The following is a 14,285-nucleotide window of genomic DNA, read 5'->3' on the forward strand; positions in this document are numbered from 1 at the left end:
ACGACTGTCCAGAAAAGAACAGATGGAACCAATCTCAGATTTATATTTTAATACTTTCTAGAACTGTTTCCAGCATGTTTGACAACTTTCAGGGACAATGGATCTGCTCTAATGCCCTGATGAGGATGGCGTGATTCTTTACGTGTGTTTCATGCTATCCAGGTGCCTTGCTACTCATTTGAGCATCTGTTCTGACACCAATGATCTATCTTACTCGCTGGTTTAAACACAGTTGGAGACTTGCATAAGATGTAGTGAATTTACTTTGTCTGTAATATCATGTATTGCTTATTAAGTCAAAATACAGGAAATGTATTGTGAAAAATTAGTGACGTGGAATTTGCTACTGAAATACACACAAAACCAAAACCTGTATTATATCAGATTTGCAAGAAACCAAAGGACCACATCATTTATTTCTTCAAGTATTTAATATTTTCTTATGTATTCCTTTCCTCTGATTCCAAGACTACTTCTTCCATTTTGCTGACAGAAGTATTCTATCTGTGATTTTGCTTCCTCTTGATACCTCTGTTAATTTGCCTGAAAGCTGTCAGATTTGCTCATTTTCACGTTACACTGTACACACATTAATGTCAACATTTTCTTTCTCATAGCTTGTGGTTCTGAGATCTTTCATCATGTCTTTTGTTTTATTTCAGACCTAACTCTCTCAGCTGAAATGGGACGTATGGGACGTCCTGTAGACTTTTATATTAAACTCAGAACATGCTTTCTGGTATAATCAGCGTTTTGGCATTTGATGTCTTTGCAGAGAACTCAATTTCTTCCTCAGTCCTCTTCAGGTTCCTACTGTGCCAGGCATTTTCCCTGTGAAGCAATATTTAGAAGAATAGTTTGAGTTTCTTCCAAAATTCCTAATAAATTTTATACTTTTTTTTTTTTTACAGACATAAACAACTTTCCATATCAATAAACAAATGTTTGTGGAATTAAACATTTCTTTCACGGATACTGGGATGTAAATCTCTCTGCAGTCTCTGCCAGAAGAAAACCTCAACATAATTTGTCTCTTCATAAATGTGACTTACATTCCATTGGTCTGCTCTTCAAAAGAATGATAGGCAGGGAAACAGAGCAAAGCACAGAAAAAAACATTGTCATAAGAATCTATGCAGAATGATACCAAACCAAGCATGTCATAGTCACCAACAGAAGTTGCTCCTAGTCCATCTTGAATTTTACAGTTAGGAAGCTAATGCTATCTGTATTTGCCTTGTACTTTTAAACTTTTCAACAACCTGTTCAATTAAAAGATAAAACATAGTACTAACCTTCCCTTAGCTTCCCAAACTTTCATTTTCTCTGTGGTTCAGCTTTTCCTCTGAAACACTTTTCACCCCTAATAATGCCACATGACTCTACTAGCGTGCATAGTTTGCAGAAGAACAATATGATACAATTCTGAAATACCACTCTAGGTTGCCTTATTTTTCTTTTTTTTTTCCAAATAATTTCCAAATAATCCAAATAATAATTTCCAAATAATTTAATTTCCAAATAATTCCAAATCCAAATTCCAAATAATCCAAATAATTAATTCCAAATAATTTCCAAATAATTCCAAAATGAGTATTCCAAATACTCATAAATAAGTTAATTGTATTTGTCTTTCATGATCATATAACACTAATTCATGATGGTTTGCTCTTACAAAACCAGAAAAAAGGTGTTAGTTTGGAGTTTACAAAGTGCAACTGGAAATTTAGCATTTAATTTCCAGCTTACACATACACACAGAGAAACATCCCATCTCACTCTACTTAATAAGGCAGCTTTACAAACAAAAATCTGGCCAGCACTATTTTTTCATACATTCATTCTTGTCTGTGACTCATTCAATCACATTAAGTGTTATATTTCCTGATGGTAATACGATTTTGCATGAAAGAAACAAGAAAACTTTTGCTACTTTTTAATTCTACTGTCAAAATCAAAGCACACAGTAAGTAATGGTGAGGAGCAGATTCTTTTGTAAGGATAACCTGTTATCATAATACTTTGTTGGATTTTTTTATTATTGGACTATTACTCAACAAATTAGACCAGATGGATGGTAGGTCAGTTCAAACATATCATAAAGGAAGCTGTTTATACTGGCTGTTTAAAAACTGATCACTGTACATGTCTTGCTTCTGTGGTTATAACAGTAATACAAATAACAAAATACATATTCCAGTTAAGAAGAAAATATATAAAGAAGTAGAGAAATCATTGTACTAACCCACTGAACTAAGTGCTTCTGAATCCCTTACCAATGAAGAGTAAAACTCTATTACTGTGAACAAACGAGCCATGAGACATCATCATTAACACAAAGATAAAATAAAACATTCAGGTTTTGATGAAAACAGAGGAGAGAATTTCCTTTTATAATGCGTGCTTGAATTAGAAATGTGCCAGAGATAAGGAAAGTGAGCAGTTAGATTCTCTCTTGAAGTATTAAAACATACCTCCTACTCATTACAGCGGGAACTAAAGCAGTTTTTATGTAATCAAAGCATCATGGGAAGTTTCCAGCCTCCATGTGGAAATTCTTAAAACATTCTCAAAAGACAAAAACTTGGTAAGTAAAAGAAATAAATGCATTTTTTCTTGTACGCTATCTAGGGTATATGATCAGTATATATTGTTATATGTGATCTAATATATAGAATCAAAATCCACATTTCCAGAAACATATATTTTGTATAACTGTGGTAATTACCAACCACATTGGACTTTCTAACTTCTTTTTCTGTTGTGTTATCACAGTGATTTATCTATTACATTGGACTGCCAGGATAAAAGCAAGCTGTATTTGTTATATGCACCAGTCACTCGGGGGAAGTGGGTATCTTAACTACTGTAGGTCTTAATGGCTCCTGGTTGCCCAGTACCATTTATTCTCCATCTATCAGATTCATAAATGCTTTCATGGCCAGACAGGTAGGATAAATTGTGGTACTACAAGCTTGCAAAAGCTATGCTCCAGGGAATGATAAGAAATTGTCAGCAAATCAATGTATAATCCATGACCTATGGATTATAATTATTCTAAACTTAATTTGTCACTTTCTAATACCAGATCAGGAAAAAAGCAATAACAGCAGCTTAATCTGAAAGAGGCAAATGGACTGGCAGGCATTTAGAGTGATTCATGACAAATAACCTTAGAGATAGAAAGGATAGAAAGGAGGGAAGAAGGAAGGAGGGAAAGAGAGAGGTAAAGAGGAAGGAAAGAGGGGAGGGAAAAATCAAGGGAGGGAGGAAAGAAGGAAAGGAAAAATAAAGGAAGGGAAGGAAGGAGTGAAGGCAGGAAGGCAGGAAGGCAGGAAGGCAGGAAGGCAGGAAGGAAGGAAGGAAGGAAGGAAGGAAGGAAGGAAGGAAGGAAGGAAGGAAAAATTGCCACTTTGTTCTTTGTTAAAGAACAAATCATGGAAATATATGCTGTTTTAAATTAAATGGGACAAAATTTTAAGTATTCTGACAAGTTTGAAGGAAATATCGTTAACAAATGTCATGCTTGACCTGTTCATGTCAGTCATCCAGCTGGCACCCAACCAAAAATCTATTGTTATGGAGCTGGACTGAACTAGATCATTTTTTCAAGGTGCAAGCAGATTAAAGTTTGCTCTTGCATAAGTGTGTTGTTTTGGTTTTTTTTCTAAAAACGGTACTTTATTGCTTCTTCAAACTCACTGTATAGCATTATGGGATTTTATCATACTGTGAAATGTGCCAATATTCCAAACGATATAGAATGTACTCACACAATAATAAAGACAACTTCATTAGTATTCAGATGAGTTTTGTAATTAAAGTCAATATCCTTCTGTGAATGTCCAAATGATAAGTGTAATTATAAAGATTACATTAATTTTATGAACATCTGTACAAAATTCATAAAATCATGCCAATCCTGATGTTTTGCCAGCTTCTCACTTTTGAGAATGATTAAAGGATCAAAAAAATGAAAAGACTTTCTTCTTTTGGTGAATATATGTCTTTTAAAATACACCAAAGGGATGGGCAGTATAGCTCAGTTTGGAAATGTGTAAGTTGATTCAGATCTGCAAGTACTTAAATTGATCCCTTTAAGTGTACTTTGTACTACGGAGTACTGTAATAATTCATTATAGAAGATTACTGCTCTGCACAAGACAACAAACATGGTAGACCGCGCAAGTTAATTTACACTCTTTAAATGAATCCTGGTTTCTTTAGATAGGTACTGAACTAACTTTTGAGGTTATTAGGAGGAAAAAAACCACAAAAGAACCCTTCTCTTACCATTGTCTGGTAATAAGGAAAAAGCTGTAATGTGTTTAGTCTGCCAAGTCAGTTAACTGGATTTGCAAATTTGGTTTTGATAAACTGGAATATTATCAATTTATACAGCAACTCTTAACTTCTAGCCCCACTTATGAAGAATTTGTCTTGCTGCTGTCATTAGGAGTGTTTCCTTTTGTATGCACCCTTGTTGAAACATCAGTGCTTGCTGTTGTTTCATATACTCTGGAACATGAAGGACCTCTGCATGGTCCTGATAGATATGACATGGGACATGGAAGAGAAACCCATCCTACTGTGACAGGCAGAATCCAGGTGGGATTCTTGATGGAAACACAGATTAAGTTAGTCATCTATTTTTACATCATCAAATTCTCTGATTTGTTACATGGAGTCAGAATTTGGTCTTTTAACTTCAGCACAGCAACTTAGATTGTTAGAAACAGATTAACATGGATCTGCCTTATTTTACATAAAGACAAGGTTCTAGGTCCTACAATTTATCTATATGAGTTGCCCTATAGATATCGACAAGAGTTGAATATGAAAGCCTTAAAACCAGTGGATTGTTACCAAGTGGGCCTTTACTTATTTTGCTCTCTGCATAAGTAAAACTACAACAAAACGTAAAACTAAAATCAAAATGTATGTTTCCTGAAAGCATGGTTCTGTCACTCAGAAAGCTTAGAAAGGTCTCAGAAGAAACTGATATGGAAAGTATAGGAAAGATCTTCAGTCCTCAGAAATATTCTCCAAAAGGATGCTTTTTGAGAAATCACATTTCTGCTTTCCAAGAGTGTGCTTCAGCAATGCTATCCCTCAAGCTAATTTACAGCAGCAATGGTTTCAATCACAATTATAACTAACTGAACCTAAACTATTATTTTGGTTTGATTCTTTATTCCAATGACACAGTCACTGTCTTGTGTTATATAATATTATATTAAATGTATTGTAGTATTTTAAACAACTTTATTACAAGTTAATACATTTTTTCTATTTCACATCTTTTGTTTAATTTCTCTGTCTCAGAAGTAATAACATTGGCACAATAGAGTGTGTAATAGCTCTGTCTATCATGAAACCTGTTAGTGCACAGATTGTAAACTAGAAGACAGTAATGGATCCTTTGAAGCTTTATAGTGTCAGAAAGATTGCTGCACGTGCACATTACATTCATGTGCTGAAAGGCCTTGTGATTTTATGTTGAATAATATACCCATTCATATGCAGTAGCTGCTTTTCTTAACAAGATGGTTTTTGTATTTTTTCTACTAAAGACTCATTTTAAAATGCCATCTTTGAGTTACAGGAGTACAGAAGATAACTTGAAACTGGTAATTTCTAGTTCTGTTTCTGTTTAAACAGCTTACCAACTAGAAACTGCATTGGCTTTAAATTCCTGAAAGTAGCACACTTGTTCTACATTAAAAAAATTATTCAAGTGATGCTCATATTAAAACAGATTTTAATGCAACAGCAGCAAAAATATATGAGATATGCAGTTTACAGTGTTTTTTCAGATGTACCCTACCTCACGCTTGCTATAGTGCAGATGTTTAATGTTTAAAAAACAGATAGGTACAAACCAAACCCCTGTACTCCTGACTGCAATACTTCCAACCATCTGGTAGAATACATCAAACATTTAAGCAGGCACAGCAATATTACACAATGTGACAGAAAAAAAAAAAAAACACAAACAAAAAAAAGAAGGATAAGAATTTCATTGCTCTGAAAATACCTTTCTATATGGTATAATTCAACTGTCATTGAAGTAAATGATAAAGCTGGTATTGAAGTTGATAGGACCTAGATTTCTCATATAGCATATTTTATTGACAATGACACTTTAGAAATGTGGAAATGAAATTTCAGGAATTTCAGGAGAAAATATTGCTGTCATTTATATTTTTGCAACTGTGGAAATGACTGTAAATACAGATGACACCTTATTAAAATACAGCTCTATGTAGCTAACCAGCACTTTTTTTTTTTTTTTTTAATGGAAATATACATATTTGCACATCACTTTCTTATTGTATTCCCAGCATATGCCTATTCTTTCACAAATACATGCATGCTCCTGGAAAGCATCTATCTCCAGCGTCACTCTACCCACTAGTGACATGGGAGGTGCTAACATATTAGCATCTCTTCCTGTGATATTCTGTTCCATTAAGAAATTAGAGGGATATTCACAAAAGTTAATTTTCATTCAGGATAACCAAACTTCCTAAGCTTATTTTATAATCTGTAGAGAGAAATTTACAAATAGTTATTATATTTATATCCCCACATCTGGAAGTGTTAACAGACTATTATTTTCTTTAGAATGAGAAGATGCTACCCCCAGTCTTGTGTCAGTCATTAATTTTTATACTGCTCTGAAAACTACTGATTTATGCTGTTACCCCAAAATCAGTTCCTGAGCACAGAATCATTAGATAGAAATTGGGGTTTAATCTTCCCTTTCCCTGCTAAATTTCTGTAAGAAGACAGCTTATGGTATTAATTTAGAAACCAGAAAGGAATTTCATGCCACTAGAAGAATTCTGCTTACATGAATCTCCCAGTTGCTGTCTATGCTAGCTTTAAGTTATGAATTTATCAACAGAGATGTATAGTAGAAAAGATTAGAACATTGTATTATGGATAACAATTGGGCAGGTGAAACAACTGGAAATCCTGGTATTGGAAGGGAATGCAGCTCTGATCTTTACAGATGGTAAAAGTGATGTGGCTACATGGCCTCAACCGCACTGAGTCATGTAAGAGTGCACAAACTTGCTGAAGTTAATGGGGAGCAGGACAGACCTTTCATAACCCTCCTGAGTACATATGTGGTTGGCTATACTTACTAGGGACAACTGTAAGAGTAAAATCTTGACACTGTAAAGCTGATATTGATTAGGTCACAGAAACTGAAGAGACGACAGCCTAAAGCTACCTGTGCTTCTTGCTGAAGCAGAAGGTATAATAAATGTTCTATGACCTCTCTAAAAAATGTTATTGCATCTTCAGGGAGCAGTAGTAGAACTTTTGGGAAGTATCAGGAAAAAGTAAAAGACAGTCCAAGATTCATAATAAACTCTCATTGCCCTCATGTATAGTGACAGTCACACTACATCAAAGAACCTGCATATATGCCTTAGATTTTTTCTACACTACACTATTTACACATGAAATTATTCATAAAGTACAAGTAAAGATTGCTGAATTGAAAGAATGGAGTTCAAACAGGACTTTTAATGTCTTCTATTCTGTCTAAGTTTCCTGTTTCTTGAGACTGACATGAACAAAATAAGACTTTTTAGGTAAAGCTGTAGAAATTAAAACTACAATCTCTGCAAACAAAATATGGATGACAAAAAAACACGGACAAAAAATAATTAGAACCTCCATCATACCATATGATGTTGAAAGACAATGAGATGTGAATACAAACAAAAAGAACAATATTCCGTTTTCTGCCCATCTAAAGTTACTGCTAGCAATTTAAAAACAAAACACAACAAAAAAAACCAAAACAAAACCAACAAACCAAACCTTCCAAAACTCCTATCGAAATAAAATGTTCCTGAATGAAAATGTTCCTCAAGCAAGTGCTTGAAGAAGATCTGAATATGGAATAACAGGTATTGAACTTTACATTTACTTGCTTAGGCTTAAGGCTTGCAAGTTAGAAAAGTCTCTTGAATAGATTTATGCTCTGAATTTGAAAATATATCCATACAGATGTAGGCACGCATGAACCAATTCCCTTCACTGGGACTGATCATATAAAAAATAAGGGAGAGAGAGAGAAAGAGGACTAAGTCCTTATATTTTAAGAATCAAAATTAGTTACCTACAATATCTGATTCTTTCTTTTTCTTTAAGAGAGAACTGAAGCTTTGCAGCATTATCGGGACTTCCTGAGAACTTTCAAAATGCTCTTGGTATTCTTTGAAAATGCTTACCACACATAAATAACCCTTATATTGGGCCAGAAGGTTATAGGATATGGAGCATTATTAGTTCATAATTATTACACGTTTGATCACTAATATATAAATATAAATGTTTAAAGTAAGCTTTGATAAGGTGGATCATAAAAAATCCACAACCATTGTTATAGTTTGTTCCCTTTGAATTCCTCTTTTTAATAATTCCTGCATTGTGATTCCACCTATTACACGTAATAACATATTCAAGACTTAATTATGCACTAAAGTAGTAATGAATGATGTCCTTCTATATTAGTAAGCATAAAGTAATGTTCTGTGAACTTGCTTCAATACTGAAAACTCATTCACAGCCAGCTCTCACAATACTTTCTTTTCCTAATTCAAAAGATGTCTTTTTAATATTCTGAAGGAAAAACACGAACATTTTCTTTTTCTACTTTAGCACATTTGGTAATAGATTGGCACTGATTTCACTGTGTAAGTAATCTCCTTGCACAAACTTACGCGGTCCTTCAGAAACTGCAAGTTACTCCAGCCAAAAGTAAAGTGGAAGCTTGAAGTCATGGTATTTGCCAAAAGTGAAAGTCAGATTCTATGCTTGTAATATTTGCACTTCTAAAATTAATGCTTTGAAATGTCACTCTATCAAAATACAGGCAAAATTTTATCAGTGCTTTGTCAAATTCATATAATCTAGGAGGAGAAGTAAGATATGATCATAGCTTCAGTAAGTATGACATTTTCATCCCAGCAATAATAATATTCACAACAAATTGTTCACTAGCTATTCATAAAGAAATATATACTTCATTACAAACTTTTAAAATAACCTTTCAATGCAAATCTACCATTAATATTTTATCAGCATGAAAAGATATTGTGTAGGAGGTAGTTAAATACAGATTAATAAAATGCAAGCGCTTTTTCTAATTTTAAAATTGTTAATTTCATGCAAGTTCTTTCTTATTTGTGTCAAGAGCTATGAGACTTAAATTATAAGTGAGCTACTAATATGAAAATCAAGTTTGCTCTTTAATTATAATTGGTCTGTAGCCTGTATATAGACTCAGTGCTTTTACATCTTTAATTCCTTGGATGGCCCAGGGAATTTCTGCCAGTAATCTGCATAGATGAGCTAAAGGACTGGCTTGAGACAACAGACCAGAATGAAACTGGGTGACCGACTGAACCTTCACAATTAAGTATTGGACTGATTATTGCAGGTGGGAATCTGGGATGGTTCTAGAAATGTCCTCCAAGGTAACTTTTGATATGTCTAGTCCAGTTGATATTTCTTCATGGGTCGATTGACAACTTGGGCAGGATGTTCCAAAGTATTCTTGCTGCAGGACAAGGAAATATCAGTTTATGCATAGATAAGACATTTGTAAATGGTCAATAGAAGCTATTCCTGCAGAAAAGGTCACATAAGACTCTTTTGCAAGCGGTTAAGATATGAAAGAGAAGTTTGGCATGTAGTTAAGTTGCACCAATACCAATGACTTACGCATGTGTGGTGGTGGACATGTGGGATCACGGCTAGCTGGATTACAAAACCTAAATAAAATTAGTGATTCGAACAAAGCAGCAACTAAAATAATCTGTTGACTCAGCTGAAGATACCACTGCAAGGACCCTTGCAACAGAGATTCCCATCAGGACCAGATGGCTACTGGCTATCCCTAAAGTGAGATTTAATTCCCTAGTGTTTTCCTATACCAAGATCCCCCAAATTTTCCCCCCTTTAACAAACGCTTTCTCCAAGTGGTTTCAGAGAAATTGATGAACTCAGAAGTAATAATTCCTACCTTTAAGCATGGAATATGGCAAGGTGCCTAATATACTTTGGTACTGGACCCACACTATATAGTGGTGTTAGGTTGTGGTGCTTTGAAGGAACTGTGTGTGTTCTCAAAGAACTTTTGGTTCTTTTCCAGAGGTTGCAAGGGACCTGCAGAGGTCATACAACCCTCTCTGATCATGACTGTTGTTTTGTTACATTCTGAATAGTAAATGTAAGGGAGGAAAAATTGATACTACATTTGCCATGCTGCCTCACATCCTTCTCTTTCGTATGGCTCTGCTGAACAATGAAGATAAGGAAGGCAGAGAGTTCATATGTACTTCTGACTGCCAGTGAGATAGAGTTATTATGGAAAGCTCCTGAGAGACCAATTAATATCACCAGGGTTGTCAAAATATGTGTACCATGAAGAATACAGGCAGCCCATCAACACACTGTGAAGGGAAGGTCACTAAACACAAGAACACTAGGGGGCAAATTCAGTCAGAATGGAGTAAAAACTGAGCACTTATTAAGTGAGTTGTAAAACACATAATGGCAAAATATTGCCTAATCTAGAATTGCATATTCTAGGAAGATGCATTATTTTTGTTAAAGATGTACCACAGGTAAACTCCAAAAAGAAAAGGCAGGATTAAATATTATCCTAAAAAAGCTTGATGCTTCCTATCTGTGAGAGTGGTCATGATTCAGAAATGAAGATGTTAATTTTCAACTTAAGTGATTCAAGTAAGGCTTCATTGTTTTGTATTGCAAAAGGAGATATGGTCAAATGTAGATATCTCCAACATTTATTTGTGATCCCTGGGGTTTACTGTTGTTCAGTAAACACTGCTCAGCTATTAATTGTATTCATCAGTGTCCTAGGAGTACAGAAGAGGTAAGTGAGATCTGAGGTTGAGCATTGATAGAAAATTGCTTTACATAACCAATATTATGGAGGACAAGAAATTCTCATAGAAAGAATTATATAATCTAGAAAACTGGGATGATAGAAGTACTGATACAAAATGCAAAATCATATGTGACTTATGATTTTTGCCTTTGCCATTGCCTAAGTTATTGTCTAAGCAAGGCACTGAAGCAGTTTCTACGCTGTTTTTAAGAGCTTGGAACGTAGATGGTAAAGTCGTCTGTGTTCTCTGACTAAACTTCACAAACCCATGATAACATCTATAGGATATCTTCGACTTGAGCTGCATGCTGTATGAGGACAGATGAATTTAAGCTGCGTACAGACTCTGTCTGACCATGCTGCAGAGTAAGGTGTTTCTACCAGGGACTCCAAGACTAAATGATCTAACTGAAAATGAGACATATTTGATCATATATTTTGAAGATGAGCATAAGCTCATACTTTGATATGTGCTTTCCAGCCCCACCTGGGAAAAAAAACAGTAGCAAAAAAGGAAAAATAAGTGCACACACAGAGAGTACCTCTAATGGCAAATACAAATCCAACAGTAAAGCTAATCAAGGTAGCTGGCAACTGGCCATGAAACAATCTCCACCATCTTTTTGTATGTTTAAAGAGTTTGACATAAGTTTGACTTAAGTTTCTACTTGTTGTGCTGTAGCTGTCATTCTTCTGTCTCTCAATTTATAATAGAAATTTTTACCACACTGGAATGTTGTGAGAACAAATACATTAATGACTGATTTTTATTTTATTTTATTTTATTTTATTTTATTTTATTTTATTTTATTTTATTATTTTATTTTATTATTTTATTTTATTTTAGTGGTATTGTGTATATAAATGTCTAAGTAAATGTAAGTCTTCATGAGCCAATATCGTCTTTTTGTTTGTTTTTTATCACTGTTAAGGATATTAGATTTCAACAATATAGCACCTAAACACTTAAACTCAAAACTGTGTATCACATCAGTGTGGTGTTTGGATGTGTATTTGTGTGCAAGCTACAGTTTTGACACACCCTGTGCCTTTTCAAGAAGCAAAGCTATTGAAGCAAAGTCAAGATAGGGTTTTAAGAGTAGAATATCCTGAGGCAAAGGCTGTCATGAAAATAAACATCCTCTCTTCAAATAACTGGTAGCTGATATGATTATACTAGCACTTAAAGTTCTCAGAGATGTTCATTAACCTTTACAATGAAGAATGAGTACTCTCCAAAATATGTATACATCCCTGTATAGACAAACAAGCTACATCCTATCTCTGTCTGGACATAACAAATTAACTTGTTTTCAGGTTTTATCTCTAGATAAACCTCAATAATATTGGTTTGGAATTATTATTTTTTTTAAGAACATGTAGTGAGATATCTGGTGAAAACTACTCTATTTCTGCAAAACTGAGCTAACTATGTGTCACTGACTTGTGGTTTGGTGTCATTTATTTGTGCTGCAATACAAAGAAAAAAATTGCTAGATGGTTGTATAGGTAAAATGTGATTGGAGAAAGGGACATGGCTTTTATAAAGGGAAGTCCTTCCTTGCAAGTCTTCATCTTTCTGGAATAATCTGGATAATCTGGTTAATTTAGTCTTCCTTGGTTTGCAAGAAGATTTTGTCATTGTTCCTCATGAAGGGCTATTAAGAAGCCAGCCAAGGCATAGGAATAATGGTAATTGGTTGCTTAAATATTTGGTTAAAAAAGCAGGATTTTAGCAAATGGTCAGTTTTTGCAGTGGAAGGAGATTACCAATTGCAGCAATGTGGGCTGCAGCAAAGTGGGCTGCAATGTGTATCATTCAACATGCAAATGACAAGAAAAATGAAATGAAAAAATTGCTGATGAGAAGTAGAGATGCAAGTTGATTTTGAACAACTGCAGAAAGACTAAGGGCCGAGTGGTTGAGGAATGGAATTATATCTAGACAAATATGAAGTGACATATTTTTGAAAAATAATATTAACTTCAAAAATAATATGATGGCCTCTGAAGTAACTGTTATTGCTGAGAACTGAAATCTTAGTGGTATGAAAATGCACAGTATGCAATACCAGTCAAAAAATAAAATAAATTTTCAAACTTATTAGGAAAGGAATACTGAAAAAAATTGAAAATACTATGATGCAGTTTTGCATATCCTTGGTTTATTCATATCTTGAATAGAACCTGTAGTTATGGCTCTGCATAACAAAAAATATATAGAGGAACTGGAAGAAATTCAGTGAAATGTAATTATGACGATCAAAGGTCTGAAATCACTTCCATTTAAGAAACAATTGTGTAATGTTCTTACTATAAAGTTGTCTTCAGTCAGGAAAAAAGGCAACAGAAGAGGAATATAGACAGAGGTCTATAAAATCACACATGGCACGAAAAGAATAGATAGGGATTAAATCTTCACTATTTCTACAAGTACAGGAAAAAGGATTGTTAAACTGAAGGTGGTAGGAGCCTGGTTCATGAAAGAATAAACCAAATACTTCGTGCTACAGGTAGCTCTGCTGGGGAATTCCTAGCCTTGTGAGCACTGAAGTATGGGATCAAAGATCAAAGTCTCAAAGACTAGAGTCTTCCCTTGGTATCCATTTATGACCACATTCTGACTGGTTGTCACCTTAGGCATAATTCTTTCCCTAACACAATTGAAGGGTCTTCCTGATGGGAGCAGCCATAAAGGCGACCTGGTTATAATGGGAAAAATTCTGACAGAAAATGTCTGCTAAAACAATGACAGAAGAAGATGTCTGCCAGCCTGGGAACTGCTAGAGAGCTGCTAGGCTGAGAACCTGGCCTGTGAACAAGAAGCATGCTCAAGAAACACACCTGGCATCTTTAAAGTGCAGCTGGGTACCTAAAAACCAGAGATGTCTTGAGATAACATTGTTAAGAGGAAATACAAGAAATTGCAAGAGCAACTTATCATCTGGAAAGGTGAAAAATAGTCTGGAAAAGGAGGAAAGCATCCTGAAAAAGTGGCAAATGACAGCTGCTATTGGCTGTTCTAGCTGAAAGAACAGAAAAAAAAACATCCGGAAAAATAGAAATTGGTCTCAGAGAATAGAAAACATCATCTATTGCCTGTCTTAAAGTGAAAACTACAAATTAGCTACATTGATTGGCTGCTCCAGGTGGTAAGTGTCCTACACCCTTTCATGTATCTGTGATAGAAAAATGACTTGCTTTCTACCCAAAATGAAGCTTCTCTCTCTCCAAGAACTCCCCCTACACCAACTTTTCAATGAGGTCTCCTAGACAGATTGGACACTCACTGGGGATATGGGACTCCAGAATCCGTGATGTGGATCATCTTTGAAGTGAGACT

The sequence above is a fragment of the Chroicocephalus ridibundus genome, chromosome 3 (genome assembly GCF_963924245.1).
Source record: "Chroicocephalus ridibundus chromosome 3, bChrRid1.1, whole genome shotgun sequence".
NCBI lineage: Eukaryota > Metazoa > Chordata > Aves > Charadriiformes > Laridae > Chroicocephalus > Chroicocephalus ridibundus.